This window comes from Oncorhynchus mykiss, chromosome 17, assembly GCF_057628025.1.
Source record: "Oncorhynchus mykiss isolate SJ-2025 chromosome 17, ASM5762802v1, whole genome shotgun sequence".
Taxonomy (NCBI): domain Eukaryota; kingdom Metazoa; phylum Chordata; class Actinopteri; order Salmoniformes; family Salmonidae; genus Oncorhynchus; species Oncorhynchus mykiss.
In genome coordinates this window covers 42,351,305-42,372,461 of record NC_143038.1, presented here as the reverse complement: position 1 = coordinate 42,372,461, position 21,157 = coordinate 42,351,305, and the positions used below count along the sequence as shown (strand labels likewise).

The 21,157-nt window shown below is 42.4% G+C and overlaps 1 long non-coding RNA gene across 1 annotated transcript; it reads left to right on the top strand.

The window, feature by feature from the left end:
* Positions 1–391: 391 nt before the first annotated feature.
* On the top strand, positions 392–15,463 carry LOC149975956 (uncharacterized). The gene is made up of 3 exons (XR_016487950.1): positions 392–809; positions 14,736–14,868; positions 15,179–15,463. It is a non-coding gene; the product is annotated as an uncharacterized LOC149975956 (long non-coding RNA).
* Positions 15,464–21,157: the final 5,694 nt, after the last annotated feature.

The following is a 21,157-nucleotide window of genomic DNA, read 5'->3' as shown; positions in this document are numbered from 1 at the left end:
CGCTCTTTTCCCTGGAGTGACAGTTCATTTTCTATGGTTAGAAGCAGCAAGCTTTTGCATAGGGTTTATGGGATTCTATGAAAGATGTCAGCGTTGCTCTTGAAAAATCTGCCAGTGCGGTTAAACTGTGGTGAATAGTGGTCTCCTTTGTTTAATACCCAAGGCAAAATTTGAGGTAATTAAATATCTCTTTTGTTTATTTTATTGCAATTGTATAATGTACATTTCAACTTCCGAAACCGAGAGAGGTAAGATGTCAGAGAAATCTGTAGAACCCAAAGCTTAAACACTTGCATTCCCAGTGACATGTGGCACAAGTCTGACCCTTAGTGGATGTGATAAAACATGGCATATACCAACCAGCTGTAAAACATTGAGAGGATTCTATTTATTCCCTTGGCCTTCCCCAAGTGAATTGGGTTAGCGTTGGTTGCTTTCGTTTTGGAACCGTGCTGCCTCCCGAGTGTGAGCAAGGTGCCTTGTTTCGGCCGATAGCCCCCAAAAATAGATGCTGTACGTTTCTAAACGATGCATCATGCTGCAGTATTGACAACGTGACAGATTGGGGCAGATTACTGTTTGATTTGAAAAGGGTGCGCCTCCATCACCGATTCAACCGGTTCACATCACGGGCCATAGCCTGGTGCACCACAATTCAGCTTAATCAAACTCCCTCAATGGTCCTGTAAAAAAAGAGGTGGTGCTTACCTGAAAGAGGTGGGGCTATCCCTTTAAATGCTCCCATTTGAAATTCATTAGCTCTTTTTCAACCAAACCAGAATAGTACCCTCGCGATGCATTTATTGACTGTGAGTATTACATGAATGTGGTGGCCAAGGTAACACTTTTGTGTTGCTATGTAGATTTGTTTACTGTGCCCATGGTGTCGGCACAGTAAGTTATTCGTATTCATGAATATTGATGTATAAAGTATCCCATCTTCTTGGTCAACACTCACACAACAGGGTTTTTTCCATTTTAAAAAAGCATCTCAATATATGGCTGGCTGTTTTTTTATTTTCAAATGAGCAACAGAGCCAATCGGATGTTACAATTCAATTAATGATTTACCTGCGTGACATGCCAGGATTCAGGGATGGGCTTGGGTAGGCTATGTAGCGCTGTCATTAAGAGATGCAGATAGCCTAATACACTATTGTAGCCCATAGATACAGGATTTTTATTCTGAGGTTGCTTCTCATTCTCCCAAAAAGTTTTCAGACCCAAAATGAGTAATATGAACAAATCAAATGAACTAAACTTCCTTGGTGAGGCCTTGGCTCTGTTCAAAACAGAAAAAGGGAGCTTATGGAAACTGCAATCAAACTGACCGGAGACAAACATCCTTCTCATCAATGGCTACCAGTGTTTTCTTCTCCTATGAGGAATTCGCTGGAGGAACACAAGGTCACCACCCCGTCAAAAGAATGTCATCTGTCCTCCCTTTCCTCACCACATATCGATCCAGCTCAGTTTCCTTGCGGCTCTGAGGCAAACAGCAATGTTAATGAATTGCCTCAGAAGAAGTTTGGGGTTGTGTTGTCCGTGCATGTGCAGCACAATGGGCCCAGGACGTGGAGACTCTAATTCTAGGGCAGTAGCTGTGTTTATCATTGTGGTTGTTTATGTTAGGATACGGTTGCTATCTTACTGTAATGTAGCTGTCTGTTCCTGGCCTTAACCTGTTCCATTTGTGTCCTTGGCTCTTTCTCAAATCCTTTCCTTTGTTGCTAGCATCCTTTCTCCTCAAAATGCATTAGAGAAAAATATCTGAGAGGAAGGACTTTCTTTCTCCAATATGGTTGCAGAGGAGGCAAGCAGATGGGATGTGAGGAATTGCAGAAATACAGATTGCGATCAAGCCCCATGCAGACTAAGATCACCCTGACCTTCCCTTGACGGTCCGTGCTATATGAGATCCTTGGGATGTCCCGACACATTTTAAATGTTTTTTTTAAATGGTTAATGGAGAAATATACATTTCTCAACTTCATATTCATCATCATCATCACCGCCCCAATATCAACATTTGTGAAAATGACGCATTTCTATGTTTTCTAGTCAAAAAGATAGAGGAAGGTAAGTGTTTTCAATGACATCATCAACCAATTGATAGAAAACTACTCATAATTGGTTAAAATCACACATGATGCGCACCAAAGTCATTGGAAACACTTATTATCCCCTCCTTCTTCCCCCACATATGCTAGGGTGGTGCTAGAGATGATGACTACTATAAAGTTAAACAAATTTCCCTTTAAGTTTAGGGCAGGAACATCCCAGGGATCCTGGAAAGCACTGACCTTCCCTTTACCCCTCAGGAGGATCACTTCGTCCCTCCGGCCTTTGATAGGCATCCTTGAGGCTCCGGTAGGCTCTTCCTGTCTCCCTCTGTGAATGCTTCCTAGATTAAACCACTTCAAACACAGCCTTTGTACAGAGTCCCTTCCACCCAGAATGTCAAACTGTTTTCCTGCTGCCTCTGATACTTTGGTAGACTAGCTTGTTGCTACATTAGACTGAGTGCTTTGTAAGGAACTGGAGGGCGTATTCTAGTGTTATTACTTGCGTGTCTCATAGCCCACATAGCAACAGTAACTGGCTACATGCACTACTTAATCGATAAAATGTAGCAGCTTGGTCCAAGCAGTCTCCTCATACTAAGAGACCAAGGTTCTAAAACTAAACCAAAACAAAGAGAAATAAATAGAGAGAATGAGAAAAAGTAAGGACTTACAATCAAAGACACTATGCATGTCCGCACACATACAAACGCACATGGATGCCCACACACCCCATATAAGGTTTCTTCCTGAACTCCTATATCCAACTTTTGAACTCAAGATGGCGCCATCTTCCTGTCATTTTTGCACACTCACTCCACAAACCAACAGTTACTGCATAAATGTTTCAAATGTCCCCTTTTCTTCTCTCAGACAAGGCATCTTACAGATACTTTCCCCATTCGTCTCCAGTTCTTAAAGTGCAGAGGACTCATTCCATTCCCTCACTCTCATGGGGGCTGTGAGCAAAAAAAAAGGCTCTGTACTCTGAACACTCAAGTCTGGCAGGTGTGGGGTTTATGGAACACACACGCACACACTGGGGCCAAGCGAGCATCTGGGGATGTTGCAGCTGGCCATTCTGTCATGTGAGGTGGTGCTGGTAACGGGTGAACGCATCCCCAACATTACCCTTGAAGACACAGGTGGTGTTATGGGAAGTCCTGGTGTCTGTTGGTCCGATTTTAAGTTTCAGAAGGGACCTTTATGGTAAGTGTTGAATGCATTACAGGGCAACGGGCCCCTATTATTAACATCAAAGGAAACATTAGTTACAACTCCCAGACGATACAGGAAATGGAAAATCTCCTCACATCCTTCTGCCTGCGTAATACCTAATGCTAATGTCAGACAGTTGGAATGTTGGACGCTAAGTTTGTTTAAACACATCCTGTAGAACTGCATCCCAGACCAGCACTTTGGCCTGCACTGAATATACTGCTAGTATTCACATGACAATGGGATCCTCGTGTTGTTACTGCAGCCATACATTAGCCAACTACACTTTAGCCTTAACAAAGGATAAAGTAGTAGTAACTGTCTGCCATGTTGTAGGTAATTAGGCTCTTTTCCAGTGTTGTATGGTTGTATCAGTGCTTGCTACTCGCTGTGCTTGTTGACATCGTATCCATGGGGACAAGGTTCAGCTGGCAATCTGGCGAGTGTCAGTGTGAACGGCGGAGACGCAGTCCTGGGACGTAAGGGCGTGTGGGTGGGGCCTGTATAGGACAGGCAGAGCCTGCTCTACTCTACAACACCACCCTTATGCTCTCTCCCAAATTGTGTTTGACATGGCTAGTCCCATGGCATCAGTTGACGCAGCAGCCAATGAGTGATGGTGTCCCATGATGATGACATAGTTAAAGAGACCATGTCTATTGGAGGTTATAATTTCACTGCATTAAGATTCCCTCTAGAAGAATCACATGTAAAAACAAAACTACATTTAAACATTTATGACCAAACATCAACGAACACAATGGAAGATGGTGTGTCGCTGTTTAGTATTGTAATGTTCCCGAACTGTTGCAGTCGATGACAGGTGCAGGTGCAGAGGCAGATGGGAGGCACGTTTGGGATTTGTGCTAGGTCAGAGAGGCTGGGCACCCTCCAGACTGAGCCCGGCACATCTGTAGACAATCCCACTGCAGACCAGGCTTAACAGGACCAGCTGTGGCGTGCAGGGCGGTAAGGATGGGACTGGGGAGAGGAGCTGGACAGGATAGAACACAACTTTTTAAGGACAAACCAGAATTGGATGATAGTTTGAGAATTAATTTGAATCAAATGCTCTTGTAAGAGGATAAATTACTTTAGGTGCTCTTGTTTGCCAGGCTGATTTATCATGCTGATATGATAAATGTTAAATTCAATTACAGACTTTTCTGGCACTACAACACCAGGCACATACGTCATCACACTTTCACTCCAAAACTGTGGTAATTTCCTCTTCCACCTCTACAGAGCTGTATCAGAGCTGCCTTCGACATGACAATTCTCTCATGCTTTCGCTCTCACTCGCTCTTTGATCAATTCAAAGGGGCCTTATTGGCATGGGAAATATGGGTTTACATTACCAAAGCAAGTGGAAAAAATCAAACAATGCCAAAAACCAACAAAGGGTATTAAACAAAAAACTGAAAATTAACAGATATTAACAGTAAACATTACACACAAAGTTTCAAGAGAAGAACAATGTTTAAAAGATTATATTAGGGATCAAAAAATGCACTGTATAACATTTAACTGTTACATAAGTGTTGTGACAATGTGCAAATTCTAAAATGGTGTCACGGCTTCCACCGAAGGTGTTCGGGAAGTACTCGGCGGTCGTCGTCGCCGGCCTACTAGCTGGCACCGATCCATTTTTCCTTTTCGTTTGTGTCTGTCTGTTTTGTTATCACCTGTGTCTGATTAGTTCATTGCGGTGGGTTTATTAACCTCCGCTGCCTGCTAGTCTTTGTGTGGGATTATTTTTCTGTGTTAGCTCTGTTAGGGGTGCATGTTTGCGCCACAGGTTTTTTTTCCCTCACTGTCGTTGTACCTGTTGGTACTGTATTAGAAGTAGAGGTTTCTCCTCCGTGTGTTTCGTGATTTTCCCCGCCTGTTGTTGATGGGTTGGGACTTATGATAAACGACTGGTCCAACTGGAATTCCTTGCTCTCCTGCTCCTACCTCTTCTTAGGAGGCACCTAACAAATGGTCCTTTTGTAGCTCATTTGGTAGAGCATGGCGTTTGTAATGCCAGGGTAGTGGATTCAATTCCCAGGACCACCCATAAGTCAAATGTATGCAGGCATTATTGTAAATTGCTTTGGATTAAAGTGTCTGCTAAATGGCTATCAATAAAATAATATACAAATGATGGGGGAAATAAATATGTTATACTTACATTGGTTTTTGACCCACTGGTTGACCTTTTCTTGTGGCAGCAGGTCACAGATTTTAATACTGTGATTGCACACTGTGGTATTCCACCTCAGTTTGTCAAAATGTTGATTTGTGTTCGAATTCTTTGTGGGTTTGTGTAATTTGAGGAAAGTGCATTTCTCTTGTATGGTCGTATATTTGACCTAAGGTTAGAAACTGCAGCTCGGTTCCCACTTAATTTTGTGAGCAGTGGCCACATATATCCTGTCATCTCTTAAAACTTTTTCAGGATCGGTGGGTCCCCTGCGGGACGTTAAGCTAATGTAGGCTAATGCAATTAGCATGAGCTTGTAAGTAACAAGATCATTTCCCAGGACATAGACATGTCTGATTTTGGCAGAGCTTAAATTCTAGTTAATCTAACTGCACTGTGAAATTTACAGTAGCTATTACAGTGAAATAATACCATGATATTGTTTGAGGAGAGTGCACAATTTTTAACATGAAAAGTTATTAATAAACCAATTAGGCACATTTGGGCAGTCTTAATACAAAATGTTGAACAGAAATGGTTCATTGGATCAGTCTAACACTTTGCATATACACTGCTGCCATCTAGTGGCCAAAATCTAAATTGCAGCTGGGTTGGAATAATACATGATGGCCTTTCTCTTGCATTTCAAAGATCGTACAACAAAAAATACAAAAGAATGGTTGTTTTTTTCTTTGTATAATCTTTTACCAGATCAATTGTGTTATATTCCTTTCACACTTCTACAAACTTCAAAGTGTTTCCTTTCAAATGGTACCAATAATATGCATCTCCTTGCTTCAGGGCCTGAATTACAGGCAGTTAGATTTGGGTATGTCATTTCAGGTGAAAATTGAAAGAAAGGGTCTGTTCCTGAAAAGGTTAAGAGCCATGTCTGTGTATGGTGACCTCTCTCAATAGCAAGGCTATGCTCACTGAGTCTGTACATTGTCGTGGAAATTCTACACAGGGACAGTCAAAGTCAACCTTAAATGAATCATTTGTTATTAACAGCAAGCTGGAGAGGTCATAGTCAAACTTAGATGCATAAAGTATCAGTCTGAAGTGAGCTCTGTCAGGGCAGTCCAGTTCTCTTTACTGCTTACACAAACAAGTGTTATTTGCATGATTTAGCTTATTCATAATTAATTCATCATTAATGTTTGGTTCATGCATGTGACCGACCGATACCTCACGAGGCTTCTCTCCAAGCTGAGACCTTGAAACGGAGATATCCCTTTCGTTCTCAAAATAAGGTTCTGGCCATACTGCCAAATTGCAGATACTAATAGTGAGGATTCCTCCTAGCCACGATCAATCAGTCACTTGCATTAATACTGTTCCATCACATTCCCTCCTTTTATCACTCACTGTGATTATTATTTCATTTTATTCATTTGGTTATTACTTAAACTATCAAAGGAGTAGGTAAACAAAATCAACGCATAAAACCAGACACTTCATCCTTTCAAACCCTTCATTCTGGGTTTACAATCCAACTTGTAAAAGCCTGGCTTAAGACCTTTGCTTCATACAGTTACACACATGCTTCATTGCCAGAATCCATAAATTAAATTGTGTAAGGACATTTTCAGCTGGAGCTTTTGTCGTGAGTGGCATGTTGATGACAGATCGGTATCTCAATACATTTTGTCTTAATTACTATACATTTCGCGGTGTGAAGACCTCCACAATCAACTTGATACCCCAAATATACTATTTTGGACTTGCCTTAATCAATTACAGACACGGTTGACCATCCACCCCCTCTCGGCATTCCATTTTTCTGGTGCTTCTTCATTTTCTTCTTCAGATAGTGTTTCAGTTCGTCCTCCCAATGGCACATTTTCAAAGTGGATGGCCCTTTATAATGTCCCAATTTCAATATCTGAGGAATTATCTGATTTCCTCCAGCAAACGAAACTCTCACCAAAGCCAGCACCATCTTTTGCGATCCATTATATCTTGTCTAATTTCCTACCAGTACACCAGCAGCATGAGACGTTTGGACAGGATCTTTCTCCATGCTCTCTCCATGTGGGCACATATCTCTCATGTGGTCACCTTCAACATAACCTCAAGAGAGGACAGACCAGAACAACAGTTTAATTTAGGGATTTTCTGATTAAGGAAATCTAGACAAATGGTTGACAAATTGGTATGGTATGACAAATTATAACTACTACCAATATTCTTAATACAAGCATCTAACACAACTTTCAAAGAGATTAACAAGACACTGATGAATTTTTCAAATTGGCTTATACTCCCCCATCATATCGGCGATCTCTCCGCAGTTACAGAGTAAGGGAGTTAGAGGGCTAATCCCGACCATCCAGCAGACCAAATCTGGTGAGATTTGTATTGAAGCAAGACAAAAACAAAACAACAACAATACACTTCTTCCCTTTAGACACATGACTCACATTGTGATTCATATGTAAAAAAATAAAATAAAAACTACAGGAGAGGGTTAAATCAAAATAACAAATAAAATTAGAATTACAATCGTTTAACTCCATGAGGAAAACATTGTTTCCCATAAAATAGACTAGAGACAGGTTTCCCTCATTCAGGGGCATCTCTCTCTCTCTCTCCAATTACATTCAAAGTGATTTATCTCTCTCTCTCTCTCTCTCGGTTCGAATCACACAGGACTGTTGATAAATTATAAATGTAATCCTAATTATCAGTGTTTACATATTGCAATTAAATGTCACCCAATGTCTCTAGCCTTTCTAGTGAGGGTGATCAGGCCTCAACAGAAAGTCAGAACAGAGGTCATTCAACACATTAAGTTAGTGTTTCTTTCCCTCATAATTGAAAGATATTTCAAACATTTTGTAAACCATGTTCACATTGGGTTTTTCAGTATATTTCTTATCAGGAGAACTGACGTGTGTGCAACAAACTCTGACAATAGAACTTCAGAAAATGTCATTTGTGTGCCCTTTTAAGGTGCATCCTTTCTAACCTGTGAAAAACCCACTAAAATAAAAAGACCCCACACAATAAATCAGTATTAACACCACTAACAAATATTAAATAACAGGTGGATTGTGTGTGGGTACTGGCGTTTGTGGTAAAATGTAGGGTAAAAACGAACATAATGGCCAGGCCTTACTTAATATGGGAGCTCCCATGCGTATACAGAACTTCAGACACATCAGATGATACGGTGTCCTGTTAAGCTGAATGGACATCATTCATTTTGACCTGTTGCATTGACATATGATCTGAACTGACGATGACATCAACTAGTGAAAATATGAAACCTGTTGTTTAACAAATCTGCTACGACCTTCAAAAGGTTGGTGCTGGCTTATCAGCTCAATATTTGGTACTTGGATCAAATCAAATGTATTTATAAAGCCCTTCTTACATCAGCTGATATCTCAAAGTGCTGTACAGAAACCCAGCTTAAAACCCCAAACAACAAGCAATGCAGGTGTAGAAGCACGGTGGCTAAGAAAAACTCCCTAGAAAGGCCAAAACCTAGGAAGAAACCTAGAGAGGAACCAGGCTATGAGGGCTGGCCAGTCCTCTTCTGGCTGTGTCGGGTGGAGATTATAACAGAACATGGCCAAGATGTTCAAATGTTCATAGATGACCAGCAGGGTCAAATAATAATAATTACAGTGGTTGTCCCTTTTTAAGCCTGTTTGAGTCCAGTGAGTACTGGCGGTTATCTATTGTTCCACAGGAAACTTCTCTAACCCAAACACCAGATGACAGCCTCTAATTTAACGTCAGTCCCAAGCCTCAATCCCTCTGTTTGTCATGTGACCTTGTATTGAAACATTTACTTCTTCAAATTACTAAAACATTGCATTATTAGAGTGCTATCTGAAAGCCACTAATATTACCATTCACTTTATCTTCACTAGTCTGCATGTGTTTCCTTAAACTAGGACTCCCTTCTTCCCAATAGGAAGAACTTCTCAATCACTATTGCTAATACACTTGGATCACTCTCAAACAATGTTCTGCTTTTCCCCTATTACAAGGTTTAAAAACAAAACAAACATAACTTTCTCGTGATTGGAAGGCATTGTTTTCATCTTAGTCTACCCTAACAATGTCATACTTAATATTTATTACCAATTTCTGTTGGATATACACTTTCTGCTTCACACTTATTAAATGTATGTTATTTTAAGATGAACATGTAATGCACCTAATTTTATAGAATACATCAGCCAATTCAGAAGGGAAGAGACATTTTCTGGGATTAAAACTGGGCTAGCACTGTCTATCAGTCCCCTGCAGATGGCGTGCTCTGTCCAGTCTCCACCTAGCAAGTGAAACTAATCCAATTTACATTTACACATTGTTACTTCATCAAATCTAATAACCCATTATACTATTTATTTCTCAAATACTTTTTTCACCACTTCCGTACGTCTACATGTGGATATGCAAGTTGTGTGTGTGTGTGTGTGTGTATATATAATGAACACAGCACAAAAAAACGTCCTCACTGTCAACTGCGTTTATTTTCAGCAAACTGAACTTGTAAATATTTGATTGAACATAACTTCCACAGATATGTGGCTAACAGAAATGGAATAATTTTGCCAGTTCTTGCTGTGAGATGTTACCCCACTCTTCCACCAAGGCACCTGCAAGTTCCCAGACATTTCTGGGGGAAATGGCCCTAGCCTTCACCCTCCGATCCAACAGGTCCCAGACGTGCTCAATGGGATTGAGATCCGAGCTCATTGCTGGCCATGACAGAACACTGACATTCCTGTCTTGCAGGAAATCACGCACAGAACGAGCAGTATGGCTGGTGGCATTGTGATGCTGGAGGGTCATGTCCGGATGAGCCTGCAGGAAGGGTACCACGTGAGAGAGGAGGGTGTCTTCCCTGTAACGCACAGCGTTGAGATTGACTGCAATGACAACAAGCTCAGTCCGATGATGCTGTGACACACCGCCCCAGACCATGACGGACCATCCACCTCCAAATCGATACCGCTCCAGAGTACAGGCCTCGGTGTAACGCTCATTCCTTCGACAATAAATGTGAATCCGACCATCACCCCTTGTGAGACAAAACCGCACCTCGTCAGTGAAGAGCACTTTTTGCCAGTCCTGTCTGGTCCAGCAACGGTGGGTTTGTGCCCATAGGTGACATTGTTGCCGGTAATGTCTGGTGAGGACCTGCCTTACAACAGGCCTACAAGCCCTCAGTCCAGCCTCTCTCAGCCTATTGCGGACAGTCTGAGCACTGATGGAGGGATTGTGCGTGTAACTCGGGCAGTTGTTGTTGCCATCCTGTACCTGTCACGCAGGTGTGATGTTCGGATGTACCGATCCTGTGCAGGTGTTGTTACACGCGGTCTGCAACTGCGAGGACGATCAGCTGTCTGTCCTGTCTCCCTGTAGCAATGTCTTAGGTGTCTCACAGTACAGACATTGCAATTTATTGCCCTGGCCACATCTGCAGTCCTCATGCCTCCTTTCAGCATGCCTAAGGCACGTTCACACAGATGAGCAGGGACTCTGGGCATCTTTCTTTTGGTGTTTTTCAGAGTCAGTAGAAAGGCCTCTTTTAATGTCCTAAGTTTTCATAACTGTGACATAATTGCCTACCGCCTGTAAGATTTTAGTGTCTTAACAACCGTTCCACAGGTGCATGTTCATTAATTGTTTACGGTTCATTGAACAAGCATGGGAAACAGTGTTTAAACCCTTTACAATAAAGATCTGTGAAGTTATTTGGATTTATACAAATTATCTTTGAAAGACAGGGTCCTTTAAAGACAGGGTCCTGGAAAAGGGACATTTCTTTTTTTGGGTGTGTGTGTGTGTGTGTGTGTGTGTGTGTGTGTGTGTATAATCATATCTCTAGTAACTGATTTATACAGGCGACAATTTAATTTAATATCTTCCTACACACACACACACCTTAGTGTTCCATTCACACATTTAATTTCCCTATATAACGTTATAAATCAACTTATGTATTCACATCCACGCCACCAGCACTGATCACAGCACAGTCAGCCCAAGAGGTACACATGTTCTCATGGAAATCTCAGTGTCCAGGGGTATCAATGAACAACCCTTATCCATCTCGCCTGTTACCCTCTCAAGCTTTTCAATGGCTTCTCCTGTCTGTGCTCACTACCTGTAGATCGACAGATGGAGGTGGACAGAAGCCCTTGATAACATTATAGATCACACAGAACTGGTTGGGGTATTCATTCAGACACGCACCTCTTTCACATCCACATTCACAGTACTATTCCTTAGGCTTTCCATTATACCGTTACTTGGCCTCGCTCTAGTCTTCTCACCAAAAGACCAGTGAATAAATAGCCTTCTCACCATAAGACTGTGTACCATTTTATTGTTAAGTTAAAAAAAATATTTAAAAAAAACATTTTTTTCAGATTCATTTAAATTGACTTACTGAAATTCAGTTGCCGTCTCCCTCAATTGTTCATGGATGATGTGTCTCTTCCTGGGCAGCTCACAGTAAGGGTCTGGGCGGGTCCTTGTCGTCTTTTGGTCAGATGGGAACTTCCCTTACGCTTCATAAAATGCACCACCGGTTTTCCTTGCAGACCCCCACTGGAAAGCTCCGCAGGCAGAATCAATCATCCAGTTCGTGATGCTAAATTGTCATGGAAGTCAATCTTAAATGAATCATTGTTCATTAACAGCAAGCTGGAGAGGTCCCAGTCAAACTTAGATGAATAAAGTACTGGTCTGAAGTGAGCTCCCCCAGGGCAGTCCCGTTAGATCTCTTATATACTGGTTACACAGACAAGTTATGTTTGCATGATTTAGCTTATAGCCTCGTTATTGGGTTACTGTTCATTTTATTTTCTACTTTAGTTTATTTATTAAATATTTTCTTTCTTAAGCATTTCACTGTAAGGTCTACACCTATTGTATTCGTCGCATGTGGCTAATAACATTTGATTTGATTTGAAACAGACGTTTGATTTCAGAGTCTAGTAGGGTGAGCCGGGTGCTGTGGACTGTTCTCGTGCCCTCACCAATTAATTGATATAAATGTTGAAGAGGGTGAGGCTCAATCTGCTTCCCTGTCTCACCCCACCCCCGGCCCTGAGGGAAGAAATCTGTGTTTATTGGACCGCACACTTATTGTTTGTACATTGATTTTATAATATTATAGGTTTTCCTCCCAACACCGCTTTCTATCAGTGTATACAGCAGGCCCTCATGCCAAATGCAGTCAAAAGCTTTTTTGAAGTCAACAAAGCATGTGAAGACTTTGCTTTTATTTTGGTTGTCAATTAGGGTGTGCAGGGTGTATACGTTGTATGGTAATTTGGTAAAAACCACCAGAGGAGCGGCAGGGAGACCAGAAAAGCCAAAGATGAAACACAATACAGACAAGTGGGCATTAGCCGGCCAAATGACTTGCGCAAAAATAAAGAGTTTCTCTCTGGCTTTTGCTTACTTTTAATTTCTCTTCCACTCACTAAAAACATCTGCATTCTAAAAGAGAAGTGATTGGGCCTGGTGTTCAATTAATGGTTTATTTCAGAATAACTCATCTCTATGGCTTTAGTCACACTGTTTTGTGTAACAATCGGGGTGTGAATCGTTTTCCCGTGTAACACTGTACATACATGCATAATTGAGGCCAGCGATGAGAGGAGCATCCACCCAGGCATCTCATTCCTCTGGTGATGAAGCCTCACAGCAGATACTGTACATACAGACAAGGGGGAACATATCTGCATGCTGTTTCACTGGGGACCTATCTCAGTGTAGTGCCTCAAATGATATGCTGGTTTACTAATAATGGTTTCAGGCCAAAACAGATTTCTGGTATTTCTGGCTGTTTAGTGTAGTTCTATGTCTGAGTTTATTCTCAGAATGAAGTAGTAGAAATACCTATTGGTTGTGGGTGCCGATTTGTAGTCAGTCTTAAAGACAAACTTGACTTTACGCTTATTTTGTTTCACCTTAACCATAAAGGCTTGATAAAACTGCAACACTTTTTGTAGTGCTCATCATCATTAACTCCTAAATAATGTCACTGCTGAAACTTTATTGCTTCAAGATGAGGAGCTTTCACACAGGGCTCTCTTGTATATTGCTCTCTCCTGATGAGGCCCACAAAGGGGACGGCCGGACGGACAGACACACACACACACACACACACACACACATACTATGGGTTGCATCATTATTTGGAACTATGATCATCCCCTCCGTAGTCTGTGCTCCCCCCTCCCATTCTTCCCTCCCTGCCTCCACTAGCTTCAGAGCCAGATGGATTATCTCATCAATCACGTCTCCCAGAGCGCTCTGCCTCCTTTGTGTATCCCACCAATACTGTACTATCCCCAGCCAGTCAAACAGTCAAAGAAATTCAATTACCTCATCAGCCCCACTCTATTTATCTACACTTTGTGAAGCACTCAAACAGGAAACAGCTAATCTAGTCCAGGCACGAAAACCTCTTAATACAGTGCTTCACAGAAATGTATTGTATGAGGGTTTGGCAGAGGTTTGGGAAGCCTGATACATTGGAACTCTCTATTATCCATCACATAGAGATAGCTAGAGCCCTCTTCTCACACACACACACACACACACAGAGCATGCAGGGGCACTAGGCAGAGAAGTGTGTGGGGGGGGGGGGTGCAGAAGAGAGGCAGAGATAGAGAGAAAATCCAGCGACAAGAAAGAGGTCTTATCAGTGAGGGGCTGTCACAGAACAGTGATTCCTGGCAATCAGACAGCAGCTCCCAACACTGTCTTCTAGAGAGAAAGAAGAGCTTCCCCTATCAAACCCAGCCAGAGATCTCTCTCATTACCAATACACTATTCCTCTCTTATTACCAATACATTATTGATCTTTATCTCAGAGGGTTGCATGGTTAATACCCCAAAGGCCATGTTCCTCCTGTGTGTTCCTGCATGTAACTTATGGTGGCAATATATATGATGCAATAACTATTGTAAAATGTTAAAGTCGATCTGTGTTCGAATACTCATACTAACCATACTTTCTGTGACATAAATTGAGTATGTAGTATGCTTATTGGTCATAGTATGGCTATAGTTAGTATGCCAAAAGTTCCCAGATGTCGTACTAAATTCAGAGAGTTCCAAAATACTGACTATAGAAGCAGTGGACACTATTTCTGTGCTTTTAGGGCCTGTCATGACAAATAGTGTCCCCTTCTACATCACAATGGCATTCGATGAGTTCTAGCTGCTGTTGCTAGGGTTCTTGCACCAAATCGTCTGTTGCTTGGCTCTATTTTATCTCGCAGCAGTCGTGAAGTAAGGAGGACGCCGGAAGTTCTAGTTCACCACGGAGAGAGGCCCAGAAAAAGGAAGAGAAAGAAAGTGACAGAGGGAGAGAGAGGTGGGAAGAGCGTGAAAGACAGAGAGATGGAAACTGAGGTAAACAATGCAATTGTATATATAAGTATATCAAATTATTGCATATACTCCAGTCATTCAAATTTGAGATGACTTAATGTGTTATTGTTTGTTTATTGCTACTTTTGAATAACATACTTTGAGATTACTGAAATTCCACCTGATGTGGAAGTTGTCGAACCAGATCAGAATGCCTTTAAGGACCACGTTCAGTCACAGGCTGAGAAGGACGTGGAGGTTTATGACCTGCTGTTAATTTATTTTCTGGCCCTCCAAGAGATATTTGTAATAATATGCAATACATTTGCATTTATTTCTGTTATCAATCAAGGTGAAACAGAACATCAACAAGGCGCAGGATAAGCAGAAGGAGAGCTACCGGAGGAGAATCAAGGGGACCACGTGCTTCAACATCCGGGCGAATGACTTGGTTTGGAAGAAGGACGAAAGGAAGGAGAGACCTGGGAAACCTCGTTGCTCTTTCGCTCCTAGCTGGGGTCATCATCCGTTAAGATGAATGTGCGTGAATTTGTCTGTCCATCGTGACTGTCCTTTGTTTTGTCTGATGTTTTCCCCACCCTTGTTTTCACTGCTTGGCTGGCTCCCCACCTCAAGACTGTAGATATTTTGTTACATTGTATCATGTTGTGAATTGTATGTTATTGTAAATAAATAAACTTAATTTTTTTGTAATTTTTGTTTTATTTCACCTTTATTTAACAAGGTAGGCAAGTTGAGAACAAGTTCTCATTTACAATTGCGACCTGGCCAAGATAAAGCAAAGCAGTTCGACACATACAGAGTTACACATGGAGTAAAACAAACATGCAGTCAATAATACAGTAGAAAAATAAGTCTATATACAATGTGAGCAAGTGAGGTGAGATAAGGGAGGTAAAGGCAAAAAAAGTCCATGGTGGCGAAGTAAATACAATATAGCAAGTAAAACACTGGAACGGTAGATTTGCAGTGGAAGAATGAGCAAAGTAGAGAGAAATAATGGGGTGCAAAGGAGCAAAAATAAGTAAATAAAGTAGGGAAAGAGGTAGTTGCTTGGGCTAAATTATAGATGGGCTATGTACAGGTGCAGTAATCTGTGAGCTGCTCTGACAGTTGGTGCTTAAAGCTAGTGAGGGAGATAAGTGTTTCCAGTTTCAGAGATTTTTGTAGTGCGTTCCAGTCATTGGCAGCAGAGAACTGGAAGGAGAGGCGGCCAAAGGAAGAATTGGTTTTGGGGGTGACCAGAGAGATATACCTGCTGGAGCACGTAATACAGGTGGGTGCTGCTATGGTGACCAGCGAGCTGAGATAAGGGGGGACTTTATCTAACAGGGTCTTGTAGATGACCTGGAGCCAGTGGGTTTGGCGACGAGTATGAAGCTAGGGCCAGCCATCGAGAGCGTACAGGTCGCAGTGGTGGGTAGTATATGGGGCTTTGGTGACAAAATGAATGGCACAGTGATAGACTGCATCCAATTTATTGAGTAGGGTATTGGAGGCTATTTTGTAAATGACATTGCCGAAGTCGAGGATTGGGAGGATGGTCAGTTTTCCAAGGGTATGTTTGGCAGCATGGGTGAAGGATACTTTGTTGCGAAATAGGAAGCCAATTCTAGATTTAACATCGGATTGGATATGTTTGATGTGGGTCTGGAAGGAGAGTTTACAGTCTAAACAGACACCTAGGTATTTGTAGTCCACATATTCTAAGTCAGAGCCGTCCAGAGTAGTGATGTTGGACAGGCGGGCAGGTAGCGATCGGTTGAAGAGCATGCATTTAGTTTTACTTGTATTTAAGAGCAATTGGAGGCCACGGAAGGAGAGTTACGGCATTGAAGCTCACCTGGAGGGTTGTTAACACAGTGTCCAAAGAAGGGCCAGAAGTATACAGAATGGTGTCGTCTGCGTAGAGGTGGATCAGAGACTCACCAGCAGCAAGAGCAAGAGCGACATCATTGATGTATACAGAGAAGAGAGTCGGTCCAAGAATTGAACCCTGTGGCACCCCCATAGAGACTGCCAGAGGCCCGGATAACAGACCCTCCGATTTGGCACACTGAACTCTATCAGAGAAGTAGTTGGTGAACCAGGCGGGGCAATCATTTGAGAAACCAAGGCTGTTGAGTCTGCCGATGAGGATGTGATGATTGATTGATTCAATTTCTTGAATGAGGCATACTTATTTAAGATGGTGAGGAAGGCATTTAAAAAAAAACAGCCATCCTCTCTACTGATGGGATGAGATCAATATCCTTCCAGGATACCCCGGCCAGGTCAATTAGAAAGGCCTGCTCGCTGAAGTGTTTCAGGGAGCGTTTGACAGTGATGAGTGGAGGTCGTTTGACCGCTGACCCATTACGGATGCAGGCAATGAGGCAGTGATCACTGAGATCTTGGTTGAAAACAGCAGAGGTGTATTTAGAGGGCAAGTTGGTTAGGATGATATCTATGAGGGTGCCCGTCTTTACGGCATTGGGGTGGTACCTGGTGGGTTCATTGATAATTTGTGTGAGGTTGAGGGCATCAAGTTTAGATTGTAGGATGGCTGGGGTGTTAAGCATGTTCCAGTTTAGGTCGCCTAGCAGCACAAGCTCTGAAGATAGATGGGGGGCAATCAGTTCACATATGGTGTCCAGAGCACAGCTGGGGGCAGAGGGTGGTCTATAGCAGGCGGCAACGGTGAGAGACTTTTAAAAGTAGAAGTTCAAATTGTTTGGGTACAGACCTGTATAGGAGGACAGAACTCTGCAGGCTACCTTTGCAGTAGATTGCAACACCGCCCCCTTTGGCCATTCTATCTTGTCTGAAAATGTTGTAGTTATGGATGAAAATTTCGGAATTTTTGGTGGTCTTCCTAAGCCAGGATTCAGACATGGCTAGAACATCCGGGTTGGCAGAGTGTGCTAAAGCAGTGAATAAAACAAATTTAGGGAGGAGGCTTCTAATGTTAACACGCATGAAACCAAGGCTATTGCGGTTACAGAAGTCATCAAAAGAGAGCGCCTGGGGAATAGGAGTGGAGCTAGGCACTGCAGGGCCTGGATTCACCTCTACATCACCAGAGGAACAGAGGGGGAGTACGATAAGGGTACGGCTAAAATCTATAAGAATTGGTCGTCTAGAACAGAGAGTAAAAGGAGTTTTCTGGGGGCGATAAAATAGCTTCAAGGTTTAATGTACAGACAAAGGTATGTTAGGATGTGAATACAGTGGAGGTAAGCCTAGGTATTGAGTGATGATGAGAGATATATTGTCTCTAGAAACATCATTATAACCAGGTGATGTCATCGCATGTGTGGGTGGAACTGAAAGGTTGGATAAGGTATAATGAGCAGGGCTAGAGGCTCTACAGTGAAATAAGCTAATAAACACTCACCAGAACAGCAATGGACAAGGCATATTGACATTAAGGAGAGGCACGCTTAGTCAAGTGATCATAAGGTTCCAGTGAGTAGTGAGGTTGGTTGGGGTCACGGCGATTCAGACAGCTAGCCGGGCCATCGGTAGCAAGCTAGCATAGGATGGAGGTCTGTTTTTAGCCACCTCGTGTGTTTCCGTCTGTAGATTAGTGGGGTTCGGTGTGGTAAAGGGTATCAATCCAATTGACAAAATAGATATAGTTATAGTGACCCAAGAAAAATTGTCCGATAGATCTATTCAGATAGCAGCCGATAAGACAGCTAACTATTAGCGGGTCGCAGATGGGCGTTCAGGTAACGTCGCGACGGAGGGGCCAGTTGGATAACTCCCTCGGGCAGATAACATCGGTAGTCCAGTCGTGAAGGCCCGGTGGGGCTCCTCCGCATTGGCAGTAAAACGGGTCCGGATAGGTGATCGTAGCCCAGGAGTGACTGATGGAACTCTTCAGCTGGCTAGCTCCGGAATAATTGATGTTTGCTCCGGGATCGACGTAAGCCAATAGTCACATGGATAGCAGCTAGCTAGCTGCGAAATCCTGGTGTAAATGTCCAGAGCTTGCAGTTGAAATCCGGGATATGGAGAGAAAAATAGGTCCGGTATGTTCTGGTCTGAGTCGCGTTGTACAAAACTGGTGATAGATTTTCGAGCTAAAGGATAGCTGATGACCACAAACCGTGGTTAGCTGAACACTAACGTTAGCCAGTAAACTGGCTAGCTTCTGGTTAGCTTCTGGCTAGCTTCTATTGTGGATTTCAGATTTGAGGTAAATAATACTTTTTTTTAAATTGGTGATGCGGGTTGCAGGAGAGAGTTTTGAAGTTGAGTTTTTGGAAAATAGAATATATAAAAGATATGTGAAGAAAGGTGTAAATATATCAATCAAATTTTCAATCAAATTTATTTTATATAGCCCTTCGTACATCAGCTGATATCTCAAAGTGCTGTACAGAAACCCAGCCTAAAACCCCAAACAGCAAGCAATGCAGGTGAAGAAGCACGGTGGCTAGGAAAAACTCCCTAGAAAGGCCAAAACCTAGGAAGAAACCTAGAGAGGAACCAGGCTATGTGGGGTGGCCAGTCCTCTTCTGGCTGTGCCGGGTGGAGATTATAACAAAACATGGTCAAGATGTTCAAATGTTCATAAATGACCAGCATGGTCGAATAATAATAAGGCAGAATAGTTGAAACTGGAGCAGCAGCACAGTCAGGTGGACTGGGGACAGCAAGGAGTCATCATGTCAGGTATTCCTGGGGCATGGTCCTAGGGCTCAGGTCCTCCGAGAGAGAGAAAGAAAGAGAGAATTAGAGAGAGCATATGTGGGATGGCCAGTCCTCTTCTGGCTGTGCCGGGTGGAGATTATAACAGAACATGGCCAAGATGTTCAAATGTTCATAAATGATCAGCATGGTCGAATAATAATAAGGCAGAACAGTTGAAACTGGAGCAGCAGCACAGCCAGGTGGACTGGGGACAGCAAGGAGTCATCATGTCAGGTAGTCCTGGGGCATGGTCCTAGGGCTCAGGTCCTCCGAGAGAGAGAAAGAGAGAAGGAGAGAATTAGAGAACGCACACTTAGATTCACACAGGACACCGAATAGGACAGGAGAAGTACTCCAGATATAACAAACTGACCCTAGCCCCCCGACACATAAACTACTGCAGCATAAATACTGGAGGCATATATATATATATGGGATACGCAAGACGACGACAAAGAACGTCTGACTGCTATACCATCTTGGCGGAATAATAACCTGGTGTAGTATATTGTTTTAAATGTGTATAAAGATGTGGTTTCTTGCAGACATTGGCTGTGAAGTTGGTTGGTAAGTATATAGCACATGTATCTGTCTTGTATTCCAAGTAACGTTTACAAGCAAGTAAATATTTTTACATTTGGTAAATATTTGAAACTTGTTAGAATTGATTGTAAATGTTATATTTGCATATTAAATGTATTAATTGCAAGTAACATTTTCAAATGACTGAAATTGACTGTTCAGTTGCACAGTTCCTTATTAACCCCTTCTTCCTAGCCATTCATCTTTTGTGCCCATTTCCAAATCAAATTTGAGGCCAGGGAATGGAATTATACATTGGTTTTCTAGTTAGTGTTTGCATATCTGGAGGTTCTAGATTAGTTTACGTAATATGGCAGAAGTGTCACGGAGTCCATTACACAGCAGGGTTGAGTCATCACCATATTGCTACAACTATCCAAGCCCCATCAGGTCAAACACGACAAAGATAGAGTAGGGGTGTTAAAGGCCTTAATTCAACTGGGTAAAAAAAATATTTTAAAAATATCTCGGCCTGTACCTCGACGTGGTGAGAGGGCTTCCAACTAAACCAGGCCTGTGTTATTGAACCCCTAACTGAGACTGGCTGCCTGTTGAGGACAAGTGGCAGGTGATGCAGCTAGTTTTTCCTGTCTCTTGATTCTACCTCTCTCCTCATCCTTGAACTCTTTATTTTTTCTCCCTCAGATTAAATTCTGCATCTATTGATGTCAAATTGCCCACTCATCCAATCCATCTCATTACATAATCTAAAGATACTGTTATTGTCATGTTGCCGTTAACTGCTAGTAATGTTTGCTAGCCGTATCATACTGGGCACATAATGTGAGATACACAGATGAACTAAAAACACTAGCACTGCAAACACTCAGAACAAGCGGAGCAGCAGTGCCTGGACTTCGCAGTCCCCCCCTTCTGAGACTGAACAAGTGACAGGCAGAACCTTCCAACCACACAGCACCCAACTCTCTATTCCACACACCAGAATTAAGTGTTTCAGTTTGATTGCCCAATGAGTGCACAAACAAATTATCTGTGAAAAAAAATGAAGGACAAGCCTGTATCACAAAAATATTAAAGTTGATGTATT